Raw genomic sequence first — 27,013 nt, 5'->3', positions numbered from 1 at the left:
TCCCCCCTGCATCTTCTCAATATTCAACCAAGCTAAGCATGGTCTCTTGAGCTTGCTTTTTGCGTTCTGCATATGCCATGTGATCATTATTATCCATTTGGGGTGGTTGGGTGGGTTCTAGCTTCTTAATTGGTCTATGAGGTGCACTGAGTGAAGAGTTAGAACTTGTTTTATCCTCACTTAGTGACGTATTAGAACTTGTTTCATTTTCTGACTTTCTTTGGATTGTCAGTTTTTCATTATGTTTATCCATGCAACGAGATCGAATTTTCTTTTGTGCTTTTGTACCCTGTGTCGTACCTATGGGTTTTGTGGTTCGTGTGGTGGCCTTTGAGAAGGTGGATGCTTATACATCATGTATAGCTTTTCGCTTTTTTGGGTCTATGTCCCCTTTTGGGTTTACGTCCTCTACAGGCTCCTTTTCCTATCTTTTAATTCAACTTTGGTTTTGATAGTTTGTTATCCCTTGTCTTTCTTGGGTTTAGAAGGTTTTATTGTCTGTTTTGGGTTCTGCTTTAACGCATGTTCTTTTACCCATGTTGAGGTATTGTCTTTTATATTCTTTTTGACCGTCTCTTGTGCCATGGCTTGTTAGGCGTGTAAGCACATTCAAGGGTACCATGGACAATTGTCCATTTTGTACACTTAAGATGTTAAGAGTTGTATTTTGTGAGACAAGTTGCATTGAAGCAACTCATCTAGGGCAATCTTGGAACATGTGATCAATGCCACATCGTTCACACATGGGTCGCAAAATGTCAGTGATTATGGGCATGTAAGTATTCCAAACTGTGCAGTCTACCACTTTGTGAGGTCCACGACAATAGAAACACGGGAGTGTTTGATTAACTACTTCCTGAGCAGTTTCTACCCTTTGGACTGTTTCTATTTGTTGCACGGGAGATGGAGGTTTTGAGTCAATTATGGATAAAGTGGGACACTTTTTAGTATCATGGTCAAAGGTTTTACAATGTATGCAGTATAGAAGAATAGGTGCCTTGTAAGCACAATGAGGATTGGGATGGTCGTAGTGATTGTACTCAACACAAGGCATTTCGTTCCTCACTTGTAGAGGCATTAAGGATGTTTGGTTTTGAAGGATCTCATCCTCTCTTAGAGATGTTGGTTGTAAGGTTTTAAGCAAGGCTGATTCAGGGAATAACAATCCGAGATCGATCTTTCTTTAACCATTGCTTCACTTGGTTTAGATGAGGAACACCTTGTAGCATGATCATCTTCCAGTATGTTATCATCTAAACATATTGCTTCTTTGCAACATTGATCGAATGTTTCCAGATTGGATACAATGATCAAGTTGTGTAAGCTGTTATTCTTCAATCCTAGCGTGAAACATCTCTTCAATTGAATATCGTTTAATTTTTTCCATGACTCACATTGTGAGTCCAAGAGTTTTATCCGAAGAATAAAGTTTCTAATGGATTCATTTGGTTGATACTCAATTGAATAGAGTTTTGTTGCTACACTCCACCGATCACCTTGTCTAGAAAAACCATGTATAAAGGCTGATTTCAAGGTTTTGAAGTTGGTCTTGATCGCAGACATCAATGTGATGAACCATCGACTAGATTTTCCCTCTAAGCATAGGTTCAACGCATGTACCTTGGTGGGACAGTTGGGATTTCCAAAGGCTTCACATCTCTATTCAAACATTTGAAAGAATTGAACAGGGTCTGTTGTTCCATCGTATTTTTCCATAATTTTGGAAATTTGTATAGCCGTATTTCTCTATGAGTCATTGAGGTCGTATGTGAGTGCTCTTGTAGGGAGAGACTCATTAAGTTCTTGAGCTACCCCCTTCCTAGAATAGTCAGTATGTCCAAGGTGTGGGCATCCAGGAAAGGATTGGTACCTATAGAATTTGTGGGAATGTTAGGTAAGGGACCAAAGCCTAGTGGGATCAAAGTGACAGGAGGTGTAAAACCCGATAATACGCTTGTTGTAGGCATGGCCAATGGCATTGGGAGGTAAATTTGTGGCATAGATCTCAATGGCTCGAAGATGTCAGCCATTGGGTTTAGTCCTTGTGTGATCCATGGCAACCCCTCTATCATTGCCATGTCTGATTGTGTAAATGCTCCTTAACGAGCAAACATAGTTTTTTTTTTTGCTTTTTATATTTTCTCAGAGCCCATTACAGCCTCAAGAGGCCTGGCGTACTCTTTATTGAGTCAAACGGGTGTCCATTCGTCCTAAATAGCTTAGGCACTATACGCACGTGAACGACCTGAGATTTTTTTTTTTTGGAAAAAGTGTATGCTAGTAACTTCCTAGATGGAAGAGAAGGTCCTAAAACCTATTTTCCATCACTGTCTTAAGACAAAATTTTTTTCTGGGAATTTTTTTCCCTGTTTTGCAGCCTGTTTTTGAGGGTGTTCCAAAACGAATTTTGAAAAAACTCCGTATGAGAGAGTTGTAGTGTGTTTGGAATACAACTTTGTTTCCCTAAGTCGTCCGTGATTTTGTCGTTTCGATCATCAAAAAGTAGCCCGAGTAATGGCTCCTCGGCAGCAACGCAAAAAATGTTAAGGCTCACCCTAACTCTCCTTGCCAAAAGAGATTACCTGGTGAACCGCAACTGTCGTGAGGATCTTTCCAATGGCCGAGCTCGTAACCCTTGAGGTCTCCAAGATCTACAACTCCTTGAGAAGCAATTCCACTGTGCCTCCTGCATGAGTGTTGTCACACCGCCACGTTGCACTACGGGTACTCGTCCCTCCTCTCACCTCACTTCACTCACACACACTCACTAGCATGCATTAGGGAGAGATATTATAGCAAGAGGATTATCAAGAGCAAGACTCAATTGCACAATGGGAGAGTATCTTGTATTATGAGAGATATTCACTTATATACATGGCCATAAGTGTTCACACTCACTTAAACTGTGGCCGGCTGGGCACTTTAGGCTCATAAGAGGCCTACTCTTGTAATATATCTATGAAGTACATCACTTAGGACTTCATCCTAACTTGCTACCACACGCTCTTGAAGCAAGAATCACCATAAATACTCCGTCACACCATTACGGGCGCCCGTCCAAGTTGTAGCTTTAGATACTATGGCTTCATATCTTGAGTGTATGACCCTTTGGTATATCTATCGTGACTCCTTGATGTAAGATAATGGCGGTAGATCTTGTTAACCCAAGAATTGGGTTAACAAGACAACAAAGCAACATTTATCGCAAAATGCTAAGTTAATCATGACTCGGTTTGGCTATTTGATTGAATTAGTAAGTGATGAAGGAGGGCATTTCCTTAATGAAGTCACATACAAAGTTTCATGCAGCAACATTATGAGATTATCCAAAAAATTATACAATGTATTAATGAAGTTTTCTATTGTGTTTGTGTTATTATTTTGTTCCCTCATCATTACTCAATCTCTGTGCTTTTGGAATCCTTTTTTTTCTAAAATTTCCTTGCTTACTTGATGGTGCCATGGTGGAGTTTGAGAAACTACCAGGGTATGGCTGGAGTGGATGGGTCTAGTGCAGGTTACCACTACTCCATGAGTTCTTTCATGGGCTATTGCAGTTCACCTCTCTTCCATGGGCTACTGCTACAATGGACTTCTGTGCCAAGCCCATTACCTCCTCTAATTGCTGTATATCAGGACAACATCAGGACAACATGAAACACTATAATTTACAAAGAAAGTCAAGGCTAGTAGCGGTAAAAGGCTATGGAAGCTAAAAACAACCATGGGGTGAAGGAGGTAGTTATAGAAAAAATGAAGAAAGCAACAAAGATGCCACAACTACATGTGGGTGAAAACACAACAGCAAAAAGGCCCACTTGACAAATTGTAGAGCATTATGATCAAAGGACTCGAAGGAATACTCATCAAGGTTGGTGGACCAAGAGAAATGGGGCATTCGCATTCAGCTCCTAGAGATAAGAATTGACGTGGTGCGCTATTTGTAGAATGTTGTGATCATAGATCTCGAAGGAGTACTCAAGGGTGGTGTACCAAGAGAGACTCCCATTCACATTTAGCTCCTAGAGACGAGAATTGATGTGGTGCGCTATTTGTAGAAGCAACCACATAGCCCATGAGTACCTAGTCCTAAGAGTGAGAGAAAACTAGTGGTGTGGGCATGATAGAAGATATAGAACTCATGAATCAATCAACTACTACCACACCCAGCGAATGATGAGAACGATTGGAGTGGGATTCCTACATCTTCACTAGAGATTCATCCTATAGAAATCTTGTGTAGTATCAAAGACTCTAATCCACCAATAGGAATCCTTATATGAATATGGAGATTCCACTCTAATGTTACCTCCTCAACCAATTCCACTTGAAACTACTCCTACAAGGATATTCAAGATTGATCCAATTATGGATGGACCTCCTAACATGCCCGAATTTTATGTTGAGTATCTAGACTTAGCGGTTTCGAAACCCACCAACAAGGGGTGAACACCATGTGGCCCAACCTAGACATTTGATGCATCGAGCTTATAGAACAAATTTCAATTCACCAAGGTGATCTCCCTTAGCCTACTTTAGATGCCAAGGCCCTTATATAGTGGTGGTCGATTGATTTCCCAATGAGAGCTAACCCAAAAGTAGCTAATATTGCTAGACCCCCACCATTGGATAGATGGTGTATCAAGAGTGGAATCAATGATGACTTTCCTCTTAAGCCAATAAATCTAAATCCCTTGATGATTAATGACTTTCCTCTTAAGCCAGCAACTCTAATCCCTTAATGAGTACATAATCTCCTATCACAAGGTTAAGGATAGTTAGTGTCTCATGTTCGACATTGTCTTCAAGTGAGAAAAAAAAGGTACCATTGAAGGTTATGGTGGTGGACAAGGGCCTAAGCCAAGATATCACAAGATCAGGTAGCCCTATCCACAACTTCTTCCACATCAAAAACCCCTAAAAGAAAAAAAGGAAAAACAAAGATTAGGGACTGTAACAAAGGGAAGGCATAAGTAATGTTAATGGGCCTACACAATAGAACCATTTGAGCCAAGAACTTCCAAAAGTTATAAGGTGGTAAAGGTAACCAAGGAAAAAGACCATAGGGACCTACTAGGTTATTTTGATATTAAGGATGCTAGGGACCTACCAAGTTATTTTGAGATTGAGGATGGTCTAGATTCCTCCACTCAAATTACCTTAGAAGAAGAGCGGGGAATGGGAAACCCAATGAGCGAATTCTCCTGGATAGAATAGAACAACTTAGAAAGCCGCCCAAAGAGTGTCTTGCAAGCCCATAAGAGGGACAAGAAGCACAAAAAACTAGGAATCCAAGGGATGATCTAGGATACATGGAAATCAAAGATGTTCTAGAAACTCTAGTTCAAATCACATTGTGGAAGGAATGAGGGACACATAATAGCACAAATGAGCTCCTAAAAATGGCCAAGAAAGCTATGGAAGGACAATTCAAACTGAGACCAAAATATAAGGAACTCCTCTGTTATGGCTCACCCTAACCCTCCTTGAAACACATCCAAAAAGAGATTACCTGGTGAACTGCAACTATCGTGGTGATGAGGATCTTTCCAATGGCCGAGCTCATAACCCTTGAGGTCACCAAGCTCTACAACTCCTTTTTGAGAAGCAATTCCACCACGTCTCTCGCGAGCATTGTCACACCGCTGCATTGCACTACGAGTCCTCGTCCCTCCTCTCCTTACTTCACTCACACACACTCACTAGCATGCATTAGGGAGAGAGATTAGCAAGAGGATTAGCAATAGCAAGACTCAATTGCAGAATGGGAGAGTGTGTTGTATTATGAGAGAAATTCACTTATATACATGGCCATAAGTGTTCACACTCACTTAAATTGTGGCCGGTCGGGCACTTTAGGCTCATAAGAGGCCTAATGCTATTACAATGACTTCTCTCATAATATATCCATGAAGAAGTACATCACCTAGGACTTCATCCTAACTTGCTACCACACACTCTTGAAGCGGGAATTGCCATGAATACCCTGTCACACCATTACGGGCGCCCGTCCAAGTTGTAGCTTCGGACACTATTGCGTCATATCTTGAATGTATGACCTTTTGGTGTATCTACCATGACTCCTTGATGTAAGATAATGGTGGTAGCTCTTGTTAATCCTAGAATTGGATTAACACCCTCCCAAAAATTTATAATTCAAATCGAGACCAAAATATAAGGAAACCCTCCCAAAAATTTATAATTCAAATCGAGACCAAAATATAAGGAAACCCTCCCAAAAGCTATAAGAATACCCTAACTTGAGAGAGGAGCTCTCGAGGTTAAGTGAATCATACAATTTGGTACTATAAGCCCAACTAGAAATAGAGGGACTAGTAAGACCTATCATGATGTTTCCACAAAAAGATTCCTACATCAAGATCCCTAGCACCAATCCGAGAAGCATCTCATGAGGGTGGTGTCTCAAGCGTAGAATCACATGATAAATAAATCAAAGGATTACGTATACAACACCAAAGGGAAAATAGGAAAGCGTAAAGAGATCTTAGGACCAAAGATGAAACCTATAATGAGGCTTTAGAGTAAAAAGCCACAAAAAACCTTAGAGTGGTATATAACCATGTCCTGAAGGAACGAGAGATTCACGAGAGGTGGCTTGTGCTCTAAGAATCTATGAGATAGGAGAAGATATAGAGAAAACTAACTCGAAGTGGGCTTGGGTGTGCCATGATAGTCAAAACAAAACTCATTAAGGACCACACATGATAGTGACCTAGAAGAGAACTAGAGATAGGCTACCTCATATCATAAGAAATATAAGATTGAGAACATAAAGGTGTATGCACCAACACTAAAAAGAGAAAAACCAAATGAAACATGCGTATCTTATGATGTACCAGAAGATGCCAAACAAATTAACCTAGCACTACTAGGGGAAGAGCCCAAAAAGGTTTAGATCTTGATTGATTTAACCCCTAGTGTGAGGACACTAAATCAACAGAGGTACTCAAAGATTATAGAGATGTATTTTCTTGGAATTACTTGGATCTCAAGAGATGTAATTACTTGGAGTTACTTGGATCTCAAGGGAGTCCCTCGAGAAGTCTGCCAGTATACCATTCCACTGTGGATGGTGCAAGGCTTGTTAAAGAACTCAAAGGAGACCCTTGGATCTCAAGGGATGTATTTTCTTGGAGTTACTTGGATCTCAAGGAAGTCTCTCCAAGAGTCTGCTAGCATACCATTCCACCATGGATGGTGCAAGTCCAGTTAAACAAAAGCTTTATATGTACAATGAAACCTATTCCAAGACCATCAAGGAAGAAGGCATCATACTTATTTTTACAAGTTTTATATATGAGATCGAGCACACAAATTGGGTTTCACGAGTGGTCATAGTACCAATAAAGAATGACAAGATCCATATATATGTGAACGTAAATGCTATGTAGCCATTGTGACAGATCACTATCCCTACTACAGGCTTATAATAACTGAACATGTGCTTGTTGAAAGGATAGTAGAAAAAGAAGCTTACAGCTTCTTGGATGGATTTTTTGGATACAACAAAGTGTCCATAGATCCCAAAGTGCAAGTACTATAAACTATGCTTGAAGCCTGAACCCATAAAAATGCAAATTCATTAGTTAGGCATGGGAGAATCCTAGGACATTAGGTGTCTAAAAATGGGATCACATGGCGATGAAGGAAAGGTTCGAGTTATCATAGAACTCGAGAGACTTGAAAGAATGAAGGCTATCCAAATGTTTAAGGGGCACACGAGCTATTACTACACAAGGTTTGTATTCATGTATACCAAAATTTCTAGGCCTCTATATGTCCTATTAGTCCATTTTGTGTAGTGGATAGAGGAATGTGAGGAAGTGTTTCATAAGATAAGAAAGCTTTGGTCTCAGGCTCCAATTTTGAGAGCACCAATATGAGATATTATCTTCCATGTGCACATTGATGCATTGGCTTATGCCATAGGATGCATATTAACTCAACTAGGAGAAACTAGAAGAAAAGGACATGGATTTTTGAGTTTGCTATGCTAGTAGATAATTGAATGAGCTAGAGAAGAACTATATGAGCATTGAGAGAGAAGGATTTTTGTTTATGCTATGAATAATGTTTGCCATTATCATTTGGCAAACAAGTTTGTATTTTATGTAGACCATCAAGCCTTACTCTATCTAGTGAAAGCATCATTATTACGAAGCGGATCACAAGGTGGTGGTTGCTTCACCTTGAGTTTGATTTTACCATCTCTGTAAGGAAAGATTCACAACACATGTAAGAGCTAACAATATGTCAAGGATCTTGATTGGAGAGTGGGAGTTAAGGACAAACACTCTGATATACCAAATTAACTTAGTGCCAAGGTGAAGCTATGAGATTGCTCAGTTCTTGAGCCATGGATTCCCATTGGAGGAATTAAAAGGAAGAGATAGTCAAGTCTCCCAACAAAATATCTCATGACTATAGATGATGACAATTATAGTCCTAGTTAGAACTTAGAATGCGAGTCCTAGTTAGAACTTAGAATGCTACTAATGCTGCTGCTCATGCAAGTCTCACCTCAGTTAAGGCTTACAATGTCAATTATTATGGTTGATGCTAGAGATCTAGTTATGTTTACATCAAGTTTAGGATATATAGTAGACTTCTAGGTGGGTTGGTTCTATTAGGCTTTAGAAAGACCAGGTGTCCTTGATGTAGCCTCAGTAGGTGAGACCTCTTCTTCTTTTCCCTCACCTTCTTCATCATCTACTTCACCTCCTGCAAGGTAGGCCTTTGGGCCTTGTTTCTATAAAAACAATATTTTTCTTCATGGTTGGGTTTCCTGTAGAAGTTACAAGACTTCCTTGAGAAATCCTTATGTACTTGAGCTCCCTTGGTGAAAGTATTGAATCCAGCTGAAAGTACCACTTTTGTTGTAGAAGCTCCCTTTTGAACGCCGTGTCATTGGTTGATTTTATTTTCTTCTTCTAAGAGTGATGATGCTATCTCTACAAGATTTGGAGAAGGATTGTTGGTGAGGGTGGTTACTATGTTTCCATAGTATTCTTGTGGAAGATTCTTTAAGAGAATTACAATGCCTACATCCTCATCCATAGTGATTTTTATGCCACCTACTTGAGTAAGTAAGCTCTTCATGTAATTTAGGTGTGAAGGCATAGAATATCTAGAGTTCATTTTTAATTAAAAATACTTTATTAGCAAGCTAATTTTGGAACTCTTAACTTGTGTGCCAAAGAGCTTTTCTAGCTCTTCCCAAGCCTCAAATGAAGTGTCCTTACCATGTAAGTGATGGATGAATTGGTCATGCAATCCTGAGGTACTAATGGTGAGGGCCTTCTTGTATTTGGAAATCCAAACTGCTTTAGCATCCCTAGTGATAGGTTTCTTCTCCTTGCCATTTTCTACACTCCACAAGCCCTTGTTCATTGATATGAATTTGATTTTAGGTTGCCATTATGGAAGGTCATCCCATTAAACTCAAAAATCCACTTGTGTGCCCATGATTTGTGGATGAGATAGGGTGGTCTTACCACTTGATCTAGTAGACTAATGGACCAAATCAAAGGGCTTTTGCAATGTGAGGTGATAGAGAGTGAACCACCAATGGTCCATTTTTTTAAAGATTAAGCCTTGTTAATCCTTGATTAGTGATATTACGAGAGCAGAGAATAGAGGACACTTGGAGTAATGATTTGAAGTAGATCTCACCAAGATTAGACCAAAGCACTTTTGGAGTAGTGTATCTACTTGAGATTAAGAACCATAAACACATCATTAAAGCATAATAAACAATGCTTAATCTTAGATTTACCAAGGAGGCCTCCATTGACTATAGGTATGGGAAGAGATGAAAAAAAGTTAATATGAGATTAGTAAAGGATTATGGATAATGTATGATGGAAAGAGCTTAATAATATGAGTGGTTTATGATGATGAGGGAGTGGATCTGAGCTTTGATACCATGTTGGAATTCATGGTGGCTCATATATGAGATCAACATATTCATGGTGTAAGCATGGATAGAATCTAAGCAAGATGGTTAACACTAATCACAAAAAAGCAAGATGGTTAACACTAATCACAAAAAAGCTAATAATAACACAATGATGAGAATGATAGAGAGTGTACTTCCATTAGATGAGTGCCTCATTATATAGGTTGAATAAAAGAGATTAAAGCTTGATTAGGTATGGAATCATCAGCTAGTGTCTCTCCATGATTGTAGCACGAAAAAGTGAACTCCAAGTCCTAAATATAAGGAGAGGCATCTCTAGCTACCATTGATTCTCTGTGAGTTATTTTTACCTATATTTGGTAGATTCTCTTCCCCCTTTATTGCTGGATAAGTATGGTTTTTGACCTTTGAGCCAAATTCCCTTAGCCCCATGAAATTTTGGTGTTTATTTCAACAATAAAATACCAAATGATCTTAGAATCTATGGAGGTTTGATACACATCATTTTTGGGAATCACCCAGCAATTGTATGCAATTATGTGAGGTTTTGATGAGTGAAAGGGCTTGTTTTTACCAGGCATGGAAAGCCTGATGATCCTCTTACAATTGATTTAGCTTAAACTGGTCTCTAACCTTGGCAGATGTCAGTTGGACTGGTTATAGATCCCAATTTTGGTCCAAACTTGTAGTTGGAAAAACATGCTTGCAAATTCTCACCAAAAAATATTAGCAGAAGGCTTTCTCTAGCTTAGACATCTATAGATTTTGAAGCCAAGAGTGGCACACCTTTGCTGGAAGGCTACTTCTACTGGCCTGAAAACACTGCATATGATGTCAAAATTGGGGGAGGTTTGATATGCATCAAGTATGGATGTTTGTAAGAACATGTGTAAGACAACAGAGGTCTCTAAGGCCGTCTTTTCATTAGGCATGGTGATAATCCCTAACTTTGATACCAAAATAGCATCAACAAAGTGTTCTACATCGCAATAGTAATTATCTAATCAATCTTTCATGGCATTTATGCCTTTGTAAAAATCTTATTACAATATCTTTTGTATCACTTTGTAAGTGATTGGCTATTTAGTGGGTTTGCAAATTTGTAAAAGCCAATGCACATTTAAATTTGTTCATTGAGTTGGTAGCATTAGAACCTTAGTAGAAAATGAAGCCTCAAATGGAAACCTGAGGATAAATAAAGATGTATTCTTTTTGCAATATGGATAAAATATTAAGAAAAGGTGGTTTGGGTGGTTGGAGAAGTGCATGACTCCTTTGTCATTTAAAGGAAGTTGTGTCTTTCATTTTTCCCTCCCTTCCACTTTCTTGCTTCTTGCATTGCTCCTCCATCTTAATTGCATGCAGGTGGCTAGCTAGTGTGGTCAACTTTAGAAGCAAGTGGTCAACGTTGAGAGAAAGCAAGCTTTGGAAGGTGTGCAAAAAGAAGAGGTAATAAACATTTTTAGTTTTCAGATTTCAAGAAGTGCAGAATTTTAGTTTTGGGCAACAAGAAGAGTAAGGAGGACTTTCATTTTCAAATTTCATGAAGAATGCACAAAGCTCATTTTCAAATGTGTGGGAGGGAATATGCATAAATTATGCATTGTGATCTTTAATTGCATGCAGGTGGCTAGCTAGTGTGGTCAACTTTAGAAGCTTCAATCTTCAGCAACTCAAATTCAATCTATGCTCAAAGTTTGTACCATCACAGCATAAGGTGGCCAATAAGCAACCTGCTGAAGCCATAAAAGCTGGAACACATCAAGAGAAAAAGGAAGAAGAAGATGGTATTGACAAGTTCAGGGAGGAGGAGTTGAATAGAGGATGGAGAAAGCAAAAGCCCTTACTGGCAACATCCGCCTACAACAAGAGTTTGGCACAACTATTTAGCACTAACAAAAGAAGAAAAAAAAGGTTTACACAATAATAATAAAACCTTAAAGGTTTAAAATGCAAGGTGTGAAGGGTATAAACATGTGTTCACATGCATAGTTTTTACAAGGTTGGTTTTCAGCATTTCTTCACATGCATGCTGGGGCCAGAGTTTCATAAAGAAAGTTAGGGATTGCCAAGGAGATGTTTTAAAAAAATCACTCAAACATACTAGGCTCAATAAATTTTGAGGCTTAGTTTCTTTTTCCTTTTCAATAAAAAAACCAAAGAAATGAGGATCAAATGGGTGGGTGAGCTTTATCGTAAAATCTTTTAATTGGGTGTGTTTCATTGCAAAATTTTTATTGGTGCCAAAGACGGAGTTAGTATTTCTTTTTATTCTTGGCTGGGAAGTTTCTTGCTTATAATTGGGAGTAGTTATTTTTGCCTTATGATTTTGAGGTGTATGAGAAGAAGTTTAGTTTGGTGTGGGGTTTGAGGAGATGAAGAGTGTGAAGTTGTGAGAAGTGTGAGAAGAAGTAGATGTCTAAATGACATTGGGAGTTTGTGAAGGTTGTTGAGATGTGGTTTCACAATTGCAAAGGAATTTCTCTTTGTTGTTCACGAGAGCACACAAAGAAATTGTGGGAGGAATGATAACCCCTAACTTTGGTACCAAAATAGCATCAACAAAGTGTTCTACATCGGCAAAAGTAATTATTTTTATCAATCTTTCATGGCATTTATACCTTTGTAAAAATCTTATTGTAATATCTGTTGTATCACTTTGCAAGTGACTCGCTATTTAGTGGGTCCACAAATTTGTAAAAAAGCCAATGCACATTTAAATTTGTTCATTTCTTTTGTAGCATAATAACCGTAGTCAACTAGAAAATGAAGCCTCAAATGGAAACCTTAGGATAAAGAAAGAGGTATACCTTTTGCAATATGGATAAAGATATAGTAAGAAAACGTGGTTTGGGTGGTTGGAGAAGTGCATGACTCCTTTCTCATGAAAAGGGAGTTGTGTCTTTCTTTTTTCCCTCTCTTCCACTTTCTTGATTCTTGCATTTCTTCTCTATCTTATGCAACAATGTCTCCTTTTAGTGATGGAGAGTGAGAACAAGATCAAGAAAGAACCATAGCTTAGTTGTGTGTGTGTGTGTGTGTGTGTGTGTGTGTGTGCGCGTGTGCGTGTGTGTTTTAGCATTTTCTTGTGCTAATTACCTTCTTAATCTCCTTCCTAAATATTAAAGCTAAGCTTTCAACATATACTTTGCTGGCTTTTTACCCATCATTTTGGACTACAAGGAGGGCATTTCATGTGGAAAACAAAATGCATCCCTAGCCAATTTTTGGGGGAGGTTTGATATGCATCAAGTATGAATGTTTATGAGCACATGTGTAAGGCATGCACTCAACACAAGTCTCTAGGGACTTATTTTCATCAGGCATGGAAAAAAAAAAGCTTCCCTAGCTAGATTTTAAATTTTTACCAAAGCATACCAATTAGTGGTGGTGGTTGGTTAGCTTGGGGTTGTCGTAATTCATCCAGAATACATATACTTGTGAATCATAATAGCTAGAATGTCTCCATACCATCAGACTACAATTTGATGATATATCAAATTTTTTTGGTTTTCGAGCCAAATGTTTACAAACTTGTGTTTAGAGGCCCACTTCTAGCCTTTAGCAAACACTACATACAATGTTAAAAATGCTAGAAGTTTGATATGCATGAAGTTTGATATGGATGAAGTTTGGATACCATGGGACCCTTGTATGAGAGCATATAGGAAACTAACCCCGGTAGGCCCCTCTTTGAAGCACAAAAATTTTGACTACTCCTCGAAACTTGCCATTTCTTGCTTTGACTGTTATTTGGTTAGAACTTGATAGAAACTAATACAAGGCTAAATCACTATTGGAAGAAGACATTCTATAAGCATGCTATAAATTGATGCGAATAAGACATTCTTTATTAGTTGGTTTGTAAATTTTTAGTTTTTAATGTCCACTTTTGCCAATCTTTGCCAGGGGGTCACGTTGAGTAGTTTGAAACATCTATAATGGTCCCAAATTAGGTTTAATACACATTAACTAGAGAAAAATTTCTACTAGCATATGACTTTGTGCACAACAAACAGAGGAAGCCTGCTTTTTAGCATGTGTGGAAAAGAAAATGCCCATATGTGCTTAAAATTGCTCTTTTTCCAATGCATAGCGCGGACTATCTGCAATTAATCTTTGATAAGCCAAGTGTGGTTGAAAATGGCTAGTATTGCATACACTTGTTATTTATGTAAACTGCATTAAAGCACCAATTTTGTGCACATATCAACTTTTCCAGAGTAGTTGTAGAAATCTTTTTGTTGTTACTTTGAATTTTAATTGTCCCCCACATTGGCTTACCTAGTGTAGAGCCTTCTTCTGCTATTCATCTAAGTAAGGTTGTAGATCTTGATGAATTGAACACATATGAAAAGCCTTGCAAAGTTTTGACTTCACTAAGGCCTTATCCATACCAAAGTAGGAAAACTTTAGTGTAAATTGACTAAAAAATAACCTTTACTCCGTATGACATCTTATCTGAACCAGCCCTCTGATACATGGTTTGAGCCATAGTAACTGCATGTCATGGAAATGCTCTATGCCAAACCTGGCGCTATTCTCCCATGGTTAAGATATCCAAACTGTCTAGCTTAGAAACTCAAAAGCATTTCCTAGTTTGGCACTATTTGGCTATAAATAGCAGTTGAATTGTGGAAAATCCATCCCACTTAGTACAAGAGGCAATTTCATATGCCCCTTCATCTATGTGCAAACCTTGGTTAAAAGATTTGAATGCTAGTTCCAAACTAGGAAATCCAAATTTTTCTTTGTAAAAATATAGTGTGAGCCTCGATCACCTAGGGTGACCTTGGCTAGAGACTTATTGGAATTGAGTAAGAGTTGGTAGGCAATAAGTACTAGAGTGGAACCTTATTATCAAACTACTTCTAGATTGGAAATCAGGTACATGGGGAGAGAGTTATTACAAGGCATGGAAATCGGAGCCTCTTATAGCCAAGCTTGCAAAGGTCATATGTTGAGTTTCATAGCTTGGTTCTAGATGTTCAAATAGTCAAAAGTCATCTACTAAAAACAAGATTTCTTTTGATAATGATTTGGATCTGTTCTAACCACCACAACAAAAAGGTATTGCATTTCAAGATAATTTCTCAATTGTTTTTAGTTCAAAAATCTTAAATTGCAACCTTTGTCAGGAAGGTATTTTGGCTAGTTTGAAGTAGATGGTGGCCATTATTTGATATGCACAAGGTTTGATATTATTGAAGTACATACCATTGAAAACATGTATGCAAGGACTTGTCTAGAGATGAGCTCATCTGACCCTCCTTCTTACTAGGCATAGAAAGCAAAAAGCAACTTTTGACATTTTTCTAAGAAAGTCAGGACCAAGACACATCCATAACTTTTGATCCACAACCTCCAATCGTGGTGGTGATCAAAGAGTCCAAATTATCTATAAAAAATAAGCTTTCCAATGATGCTAAAATTGTGCACTTTTGGTCACTCTAGCAAAACTTATTACACATCAGGTAAAGCATCCATGCATTGAACTGCCAAAAGTGTCCCAAAAGCAAGTGTTGCTGGAAACATAAAATGGAGTATCCAGTGCCTTACTCTTGACACTTTGTTTATTTTTTGACTTTTGTCCATGTTGGAGGATAGTTGAACACTTGAAACTAGTCTCAATGTCGATGGTAAGGCCTTGATTAGCTCATCTTTGCAAATCATCAAAAGCGACAACCTAGTTTCCACGATTTTCTTTCCTTTATGCGGTGTCAAGTCTTTAATCCACTTATCTAAAAGTACGTCCTTTGCCATTGCATTCCATTTTTCTTTTGCAACCCATTTTTAAACACATTTCTTTGGTGGTACAAAGACCATAACAGGGCTATGTGATGGATTTATAACACTAAATGTTTGAAACATTATGGAATCGAACATGATTTGATCACTTCCTATGGGAGAAAACCTTGAGGTTCTTAGTCGTGCTCCCGCTTCTTCACTAGAGCTACACCTAAAAATAGGGCGGTTGAATGCCTTCTTCATAAAGTTTAAGGTGATGTTATAGAGCTAGTTGGTAAGTCCAGTGTTCGGAGCGGCTCATGTTTCCAAGTTCAAAAGCATCTTGACATCTTGTATGTCAGCATCATCACCACCCAGCTATTCATCTCATCAAAGATAACATTTTTGCTTACTCACATCTCATGAGTAGTAGGGTTATAACATCTATAATCTTTCTACTCCAAAGCATAACCAATGAAGATATATTTCTTTGCATTTGGATCCAACTTTTGTTCTCACTTCATCTCAAGAACATGCATATATGCAATACATCCAAACACTTTCAAGTGAAACATATCTAGTTTTATGCTTGTAAACTTAGTTTTAGGTATCATACCATGAACAACTATAGTGAGAGTCCTATTCATAATGTAAATAGTAGTTGTTGATGTTGCTTATGTCCAAAAATAATCTGGCATATACTTTTCAGACATCAAGGCATGTGTCACTTCTGTAATGTGCCTATTTTTTCTTTTTGTTACACCATTATATTATGAAGTATACTTGCATGTAAATTATCTCTTAATTCCTTGCTCTATCAAGAAACCACTAAAATCATTAGAAAAGTACGCTCCCCCACCATTCGATCTTAGGCATTTGATGTCCATACATTTTTCCTTCTCGACCAAGGATTTAAATCTCTAAAAGTGAGCAAACACCTCACTTTTCTCTTTCATAAAATAAACCCACACTTTACTAGTGTGACATCAATGAATGTAACATAATACCTACAATATGTAATTATTGTTGGTAGTTTTGGTTGGTCCCCATATATCCGAATGTATAACATCCAATAGACTTGAAATGACGTGCTTTTCATGTAGGAAAGCATGTTTGGCCTACTTACCAAGTTGCCATGCTTCACATACTTTACGCATACCATCAACCTTAAACTTTAGGAAACCTTTAACAATATTTTGGGCCTACATAGACCCGTTGTATATTCACATGACCAATGTGCTTGTACCATATGGTTAATATATGCAATGACACATGTCCCATGCACAAACATGGATTCCTTCACTTCAAGCATGCTAACATTCAAAAGTAAACATCCTACCATTTTTTAAAACCCATTTCCTAGGGTTAACAAGAGCTACTACCATTATCTTACATCAAGGAGTCAAGGTAGATACAACAAAGGGTCATACATTCAAGATATGAAGCAATGCTGAAAGATCCCTATCCTCCCCGCGCAACGAATCCTAGGGTGCTAGCAGCGGAAGTAGCACTTCTTGCATGGGGCAGGGTCCTTCACTCGGGGCCTCGCCCACGTATATCCGGACAAGAGACTAATCCCTCGGTTCTTCCAAAACCAAACCCGAAAAAACTTCCCTCGCCTGGGCGATTCCTCCAGGATATTTTTACTCTAACGTAGTCAAGAGCCTTAACTAACTGAACTGATCTGACCAAACCCGTAAGTCCCATAATCAGATCAAGGAAAAGACTTGCACTTGGATCATAGAGACCAACACTTTTTTCCTCATTGAGAGGCACAACCGTTGATTCTTTTCCATAGAACAATTTTTTTATCCGGGATTTACTTCATCTATCGTACCATAACAGAATTGAGTCTCATTTTAGGGATCCATCAGTCCAACCTAACCCCATCCAGTCCTATGGGTTAGCTAACCGCCCAACCACTGTAGTGATGGGATCCATTTAAGAATTTGGTTAGGTTTTGTCCCGGGTATACCAGGGAAAAGAGTTCCTAAGCCCCCTAGCTGGATATTCATGCAAACTTAAAACTAGTCACACCACTTACACACCCAATATGAACCTTTTTCACAGATTTAGCTATCTTTAAAACAATCTTTTAATGAAACTATAGTATCACTGATCATAATGAAACTATAGTATTACTGATCATAATCCTCCAAAATTATCTGGTTGAATCCTAATTTTTAATTTTTCCTTCATCGGTGTACCTATGGCATCATTGGCAACCAGAACGCTCACCACCTGTCCACTCAGGGACCTTTTCGATAGTTCCTAGCTCATAGTACCCGGTAATATATTCACTTATAAAAATCAAAATGGAATCTCCGTTGAAGATCAACAAGATCAACCAACAGATCCATATAAAAGAGCCATGGACTCATCCGTTGAGGACCAGCAAGGTCAATCAACTAGATCCATGCCCGAATTCAGAAAACAACTCTTACTCCTTGTTCCAATATCTTCCACAACATACGTGTGGGTATCTTCGGTGACCCCGAGCGCCCTATGGTCAGCACCCTCTAGGATCCTTCGCAGGTCACCTAGCGCTTCACTCATAGGCCGCTTCCTTAGTCCCTCATCCACCATACCGGAAGCTCACCATTTAAATCAAACCGAGGCTGATCAAGACCTCAGCTGAACTTGCTACGCGAGACGTCCACTCTCCGTCAGAGCAGATGTTGTAACTTTATCAGTTAGGTCTCCACGGCCTCATTCACGAGACGATCAAAATGCTTCCCCAACATTCTTGACATAAAATAGTCATTTAAAAACAGGTCATACATACAGTTTCTATAACGAACTCTCGTCTTTCCACATTATTCCACATCAATCCTCATTTATTTCATATGTATTCCCATTCTCATCACATCATTTTTCATCTCATCATATCTTTCCTCATTTATCTGCATCAAATCTCATCCACTCGTATCTACCCATATCCACATCTCATCACATCATATTCATTTACATCAAATATCATCCATTCACAGCTATCCCAATTTACATCACATCTCATTCATTCACATCCCATCTTATTCACTCACATGCCGATTCACATGACATCACATCTCATTCATTCATATCTCGATTCACATCACATCACATCTATTCACGTCCATCACATTCATTTACATCACATCCATTTACATCCATCACATCACATTCATTCATATCCATCACATTCATTCATTCATATCGATCACATTCATTCTCATCACCATCCCATCACATACATTCTATCCACATTATATCACATCACTTCTATCCACATCATATCACATCACATTCTATCCACATTATATCACATCACTTCTATCCACATCATATCTCATTCATACACATCTCATCTCATTCATCCACATCCATCCAATCGTTCACATGTACGACTACCCACATCTATCCATACATTCATATCTATCACTTCACATCCACATATATTCATGTGTCACATCACATCTCTTTACATCATATCACATTCTTTCACATACACATCCACATCCATTCTTTCTCATACATCCACATCCATTCTTCACATACACATTCACATCCATTCTTCACATACACATCCATATCCATTCTTCACATACACATTCACATCCATCCATTCTTCACATACACTTTCACATCCATTTTCACATACACATCCGTATCCATTCTTCACATACACATCCACATCTATTCACATCCCATTACATCTCATCCATTCATTCACATTTATCTGATTCACATGTCATCACATCTCATTCATTCACATCCCGATTCACATCACATTACATCTCATCCATTCATTCACATCTATCTGATTCACATCGTATCTCATCACATCTATTCACATCACATCTATTCACTCAGGGATCGCTTCGTCGGTCCTTATCCATCGTACACCGGAAGCACACCATTTTTCAACCATACCGAGGCTGGTCAAGACCTAGGTAGGCTTTATCGCGTGAGCCATCCTTTGAACACACCCTGTTAGTTGATTGCACAACTGAACTTCTCTTAGAAAAACATATACCAAATGCTCCCTCCCCAGCATTCTGGCGTAAGACAGTCCTTTAAGAAAATAGGTTTTCTATGCAAGTTTCCAGTTTGATTTTCTTTTGAATACAAGGAGTATTTCTTGAATCAGTATCTCCAAAACTTCTTGATCAGATTTCTAAATTTCATACCAGAATTCCTCGAATTCTATAACCTTGATCCACAAATCAATTCGAAGGGTCTCAAACTTAGTTTCAGATTTGGCGGGAGTTTTGAGTGTATTTTTCTAAACTGGTCACACCTTCTTTTCTCGAAACTGACGAAAGAGTTTGGTCTTGGTCGTAGTCCGATTCAAGGTTCGAGGAGTTGGATAAGATTTTTCTTGAACTATCTTTCTCGAAAAGGTTTGGTAATTCAGTTACTATTTTACTAAATTTCTTTCTTTGAATATGTCACTTAACTGATTTCTAAAATAGTTATGAATTTCAATGAGGAATAAATTAATCATTTATCTGAATATTTCGATCTCGATAGATTTCTTGAATTTTTTTTTTAACAATCCGTGTGAATATAAAACGATAGAAATTTCTCTCTTAGAGTATTTAATTCTTCATTTATTAAATACTCATAGAAATTTAACATAGAATTTAAGAGAATTCTAATTCTGATATAAAAATTCTTTATGCATCTATTTATGCATAAATATCAACTTCAACGGGAATAACACTTTTATTTAAAAAATCCTTTTATGCATTAAATCAAATTTAATAGGAATAACACTTTTAAAATAAAAATAATTTCTTTATGCATCTATTCATGCATAAAAATCAAATTTCATAATAATAACTCTTTTATAATTTAAAAAATTCCTTTATGCATCTTTCTACGCATAAAAATTAAATTTAATAAGAATAACTTTTTTGTAATTAAAAAAAATCCTTTATGCATCTTTCTATGCATAAAAATTAAATTTAATAAGAATAACACTTTTATAATAAAAAAATCCTTTATGCATCTTTCTATGCATAGAAATCAAATTTAATAAGAATAACACTTTTGTAATAAAAAAATTCCTTTATGCATCTTTCTATGCATAAAAATCAAATTTTATAAGAATAATACTTTTATAATAAAAAATTTTCCTTTATGCATCTTTCTATGCATAGAAATCAAATTTAATAAGAATAACACTTTTATAATAAAAAAATTTTCTTTATGCATCTTTCTATGCATAGAAATCAAATTTAATAAGAATAACACTTTTGTAATAAAAAATTTTCTTTATGCATCTTTCTGTGAATAGAAATCAAATTTAATAAGAATAACACTTTCATAATAAAAAAATTCTTTTATGCATTTTTTTATGCATAAAAATCAAATCTAGTAATTAATATCAGTGATATCCATGCATATTCATATGTGAATATGTGCATGGAGTAATTAGAATATTTCTTTTAAATGCAAAAATGGTGAGAATTACTCTTTTGGAATAACATAAAAACAAACTTTCTTTTTCACAAAATTATGGAAAATTTTGCCATAACCTCCTTTGTATGGCTGACCATTTCTCATTTTTATCTTTCTTTATTTAACTTACTTAACCCAATTTAGAATTATAGAACTCTAATCTACACAATTTTCTAAATTCAAGAGAGTAAATAATAAGAAGAGTTTAATTAATCACTTAGTTAATCTTTCTAGGATTAAGAAAGGTTGGAATGTAAAGAAGAGAAGGGGGTGGCCTTTTCATCAAAGGCATAGCATTTGCATTTAATTCAATCATTTGTAAAACATAAAAATCAAGAAAACCATAGATTTTTCATTAAAATTTGTAAACAAAGTAAGAAAATTAGCTTACATGGAGCTTGTAAGCTCTCCTTTGGCTTGAGGGATTGAGGGTTCTACTATTGTTTGAAGCAATAGTGGCCACCAATTCACTTTGGAGAGGATTAGGCCAAAAAACAATTGAATTATTAAAAAACATCAATGTAGATGACTCAAGACAAGAGTAGAGTAACAGTGCATAAACACCATTAAGCTTTTACAAAGGAGGGGGAGGCTTCTATTTATAGGAAAAAGTGAGCCTCTAACCAAGCAAACTGGTTCTAGAATTTTCAAGATGAGTTTGGTCAATTTTTGACCATTTTTGGGTTAGTTCAGCTTACTTTTTAGATCTAGTTTTGAAAAAGGAGAGAGGAGAGATGAAAATATCTCATTTTATTGATTAAAAATTGGGGGTAATGATGAAAAAAAGGCACCTACTTCATGAGGGGAGATCTCCACACTGAGGTGTCAAAATTCAGTTTTTTAATTCTTTTCTTTGGTCCTTAGTCCACTCTTCATCTTATGTGAGCATCTACTCATTTTGGGGGGTTTTTCTTTTATTCTTCAATTTATCTCCTCCTTACATTTGGATTAATCTTATTGGTCCATAGGAACCTTAATTGGACCATAATCCAAAAATTTCTGAAAATCTAGACCCTTAGGCTAAGGTCCTTTATACCTATTTTCAATTAATTCCAATTGCACATTGGAAAGTTCTTTTTGAATTTTTGATTCAGGGAAAACCATTTTAGACACTAGGAGGATTTTTATATCTAAAAATATCTCAATTTTGAATTACCTCCCTCTAGGCATTTTCTCTCTCCATGCCAAAACAGGATCTTTCTTTTATTTCAGAGGGGAATAATTATAAGATCAGAAGGGGAGGTTCTTACACATGCACACCTCAAAAGCTGGAGGGAGGAATCTTACATTCTACCCCACTTAAAAAATGTGAGATGTCGTCATCTCGCAAACTAAAGGACAACTCTTTCCCTTAAGATCCAACTAATTCTGGGGTTCCTTATAGTCTGGTGAACCCAACAGAATCCTTGGATAAAGATCCCTTATATAGAACTCATCATCAGATAACAATTCTTTCAGATCATATCATTGATATCCTTAACACAATAATGGTCCATTAGACCGAAATTTCCATCTGAACATTCCTCCATGGGAATTTCAATTATACAGGTTTTTAATTTGTCATCCCTTAACTTGATCCCTTAACTTCAATTATACAGGTTTTTAATTTGTCATCCCTTAACTTCATCCACTGGGTCAAGTGTTAACAGTAGCAACCTATCAGCACAACCCACTAATCTTATAGTGATTTGCTGAAGTCATTATCGTCATTTCAATTACGAGCATCATCACAGGGACTCGTTCCATTCATCCTCATTGTGGTTTTGCTCAGCTTATTGCTTTTTAACCAAAATTTAGGAATCATCATTTTTCAATCAGAATCCAAATCAACTCATCAGTTCTCAACCAGAATTTTAAAATCATATCAACCACATTCGAATTCATCATCTGGATAGCATTTTTGCTTATAATTTCAAGGTCTTAGATTTACTCGTATATACTACCAGTAAAGAGCTGCAGTTATACCCTCGGTATATACGGGTAGTCACGGTCCTTGAAATTTTAAGGTAAATATCATCATGTCTAGGCCTCAAGCAAGTCACGGATTCCATACAATTGCGGTACTTCCATTTGAAGACCCAATTACCTATTTATGAATCTTCATTCTGAATATCAATTTGTATGAATTTCATCACACAATTATAACCTTTTACTTCTACTTCATAAATTTTTTTGACATTTCTGGTTTCTCTGTTGATCCACTTTAGCCAAATTGCTCTGATACCAGCTAAAAGATCCTTGTCCCCCCCATGCAACGAATGCGGGGGTGCTAGCAGCGGAAGTAGCACTTCTTGCGCATGGGGCCAGGGTCCTTCACTCGCGGGGCCTCACCCACGTATATCTGGACAAGAGACTAATCCCTCGGTTCTTCCAAAACCGAACTCGGAAAAACTTCCCTCGCCCGGAAAGCACGGGCAATTCCTCCAGGATATTTTTACTCTAACGTAGTCAAGAGCCTTAACTAACTGAATTGATCTGACCGAACCCGTAAGTCCCATAGTCAGATCAAGGAGAAAAGACTTGCACTTGGATCATAGAGACCAATGCTTGTTTTCTCATTGAGAGGCACAGCCGTTGATTCTTTTCCATAGAATAATTTTTTTTATCCGAGGTTTACTTCATCTATCGTACCATAACAGAATTGAGTCTCATTTTAGGGATCCATCAGTCCAGCCTCCTGTGGGTTAGCCAACAGTCCAACCACTGTAGTGATGGGATCCATTTAAGAATTTGGTTAGGTTTTGTCCCGGGTACTAGGGAAAAGAGTTCCCAGGTCCCCTAGCCAGATATTCATGCAAACTTAAAACTAGTCACACCACTTACACACCCAATATGAAATTACCTTTTTCACAGATTCAGCTGTCTTTGAAACAATCTTTTAATGAAACTATAGTAGCACTGATCATAATCCTCCAAAATTATCTGATTGAATCCTAACTTTTAATTTTTCCTTCATCGGTGTACCTATGGCATCATTGGCAACCAAAACGCTCACCACCTGTACACTCAGGGGCCTTTTTTGATAGTTCCTAGCTCATAGTACCCGGTAATATATTCACTTATAAAAATCAAAATGGAATCTCCGTTGAAGATCAACAAGATCAACCAACAGATCCATATAAAAGAGCCATGGACTCATCCGTTGTTTGAGGACCAGCAAGGTCAATCAACTAGATCCATGCCCGAATTCAGAAAACAACTCTTACTCCTCGTTCCAATATCTTCCACGACGTACGTGTGGGTATCTTCGGTGACCCTCCCAGAGCCCGAGCACCGTATGGTCAGCACCCTTTAGGATCCTTCACAGGTCACCTAGCGCTTCACTCATAGGCCGCTTCCTTAGTCTCTCATCCACCACCATACCGGAAGCTCACCATTTAAATCGAACCGATGCTGGTCAACAAGACCTCGGCCGACCTTGCTACGCGAGACGTTGGGAGGTGAAAAAAAGAAGAAAAGACCACTGCCTCTATAGCCCTTCACCTCCCAAACTTGGAAAATAACAACACAACGGAGGCACCACCAGCCACCGGCTGGAACACTTCTCACAATTCACCACCCACCCACACCAGAAAGATAGCTCAAAACCACGATAGACAGTTGATTATCCAGCAAAAAACATACACAACACCATCCACACTATACAAACTCAGCAATTACACCAAAAACTAGGACTCTGGCCAGGATTTACTGCCAAGGAAATTCACCCTTGCATCTGACAACCAAGCCTCTGTCTCTCGGTCTCTGCACTCTCCAGAGGGCGCCCCACCAGCAACCCTTCTTCACTTCCTCTGTAGCCCGACTACTCTCTGTCCAGTTGCTACCTGCCAAGTGTCGTAGGCGAGCCCCACTGTCTCTAACCCACACATCAGCACCTCTACTGCAGCCAACACACACAAAAAACCAAGGCTCTCTCTCTGGTCAGCATCCACTCTCTGCCTGTAGTCGTCGCCCACACAAAACCAGCTACTCCTCTCTTCAGAGGGCGCCCCACCACCTAACCCTCAACTTCAGCAGCTCTCACTCTCTGTGTGTCGTGACCAGCATCTGTACTAACCACAGAGCCTCTGCGCTGTCTCTCCCGTCACCAACCAGACACCAGCCCAAGCCACATCACCCACCACTTCAGTCGCTGCCAGCAGCAGCAGCCCTCTCTTTTGCGCCTATCAGCAGACCCACGTCCCTGTACACAAGGCGGCTACCTGTACAATGCTCCCCAGTCGCCACCACGGTTCCCTTCTCACGTGGCCCATCCAACTCTTCAACTTCCTCTGCAGAGCTGTCACCAGACAAGGCCTTCCACAAGGCGGCTACCTCACTGTTCCTCCTCACATCCCAGCTCGTCTCTTGGCGCCTCCCCAGTCGCCAACCAATCTCGCTACTGCATCACCAATCACCAGCCTCACCAATATCACCAGGGCGACCTTCACTTACTCGCCAGCTTTCTCACCAGGCGGCTCCCACTTAGCACCTTCGCTTTTCAGAATCACCCGGCCAGCCCTCTTCACGTACAAGGCGGCTACTTTTCCTTTTTCGCGTCTCTGCAACTGCACTCCAGAGCCCCAGCAACTCGACCCAAGGCGGCCACACCTGCGAAAACCAACCCTTCTCTGGCTCCCGGTCTCCTCAGCAAGGCGGTCCCCCTTCACCTGCACGCTCTGCAGCGCCTCTGCAAGGCGTCTCTTTCTCTACCTGGCGGCCCTCTCTCTTTTCCAGCCGTCCTGCAGAATCCCCCCCCGGCGACTTCATCTCTAGGCGGCCACCTTTCGACTGTCTTCGCCAGCCTTCTAGACGACGTGCTGGCAGCCAAAAAGACTTCCATGTGGCTATTCTTTTTATTGGCCACTTGTAATATTATATATTCTTTTATTTATTTTTTAAAGCTCAATAATGGCCACCACACTACAATGGCTCCTCCTTTCCTTGTACTTCAGGTTAACACGCCACGCCCACGACCTTCCAAAACCAGAGCTGCCCACAAGCTCAGAATCATCAGCATCATAACTTACCAAACATGACAGTTGCCATCGGTGCCCTGCATACCCGCACACCATACTGATGCAATAAAACTTCCAATCTCAAGCACCTGCTCCCAAAAAAAACATCACGCATACCAGCTCACTGCGAAACCATCCGGTCTATACATTTGCTAGGGCATTCAGGGCAAAGTTTATTCACACACCACGCATTCCATATGTACACAGACCCAAAACACTTTTCAGATTTTCACCTGACAACGTCCTTCGTTGACTCTCCGTCAGCTGTTGCAGTTAGGTCTCCACGACCTCATTCACAAGACGGTCAAAATGCTTCCCCAACATTCTTGACATAAAACAGTCATTTAAAAACAGGTCATACATACAGTTTCTATAACGAACTCTCGTCTTTCCACATTGTTCCACATCAATCCTCATTTATTTCATATGTATTCCCATTCTCATCACATTATTTTTCATCTCATCACATCTTTCCTCATTTATCCGCATCAGATCTCATCCACTCATATCTACCCATATCCACATCTCATCACATCATATTCATTCACATCACATATCATCCATTCACATCTATCCCAATTTACATCACATCTCATTCACTCACATCCCCATTCACATGACATCACATCTCATTCAGTCACATCCCGATTCACATCACATCACATCTATTCATGTCCATCACATTCATTTACATCACATCACATCTATTCATGTCCATCACATTCATTTACATCACATCCATCACATTCATTTACATCACATCTATTCATGTCCATCACATTCATTTACATCACATCCATCACATTCATTTACATCACATCCATTATATTCATTCACATCTCAATTCACATGACATCACATCTCATTCATTCACATCCTGATTCACATCACATCACATCTATTC

This window comes from Cibotium barometz, chromosome 53, assembly GCF_041138505.1.
Source record: "Cibotium barometz isolate CiBa-2024 chromosome 53, ASM4113850v1, whole genome shotgun sequence".
In the NCBI taxonomy this organism is placed as follows: domain Eukaryota; kingdom Viridiplantae; phylum Streptophyta; class Polypodiopsida; order Cyatheales; family Cibotiaceae; genus Cibotium; species Cibotium barometz.
Note: the sequence above shows the minus strand (reverse complement) of the source record.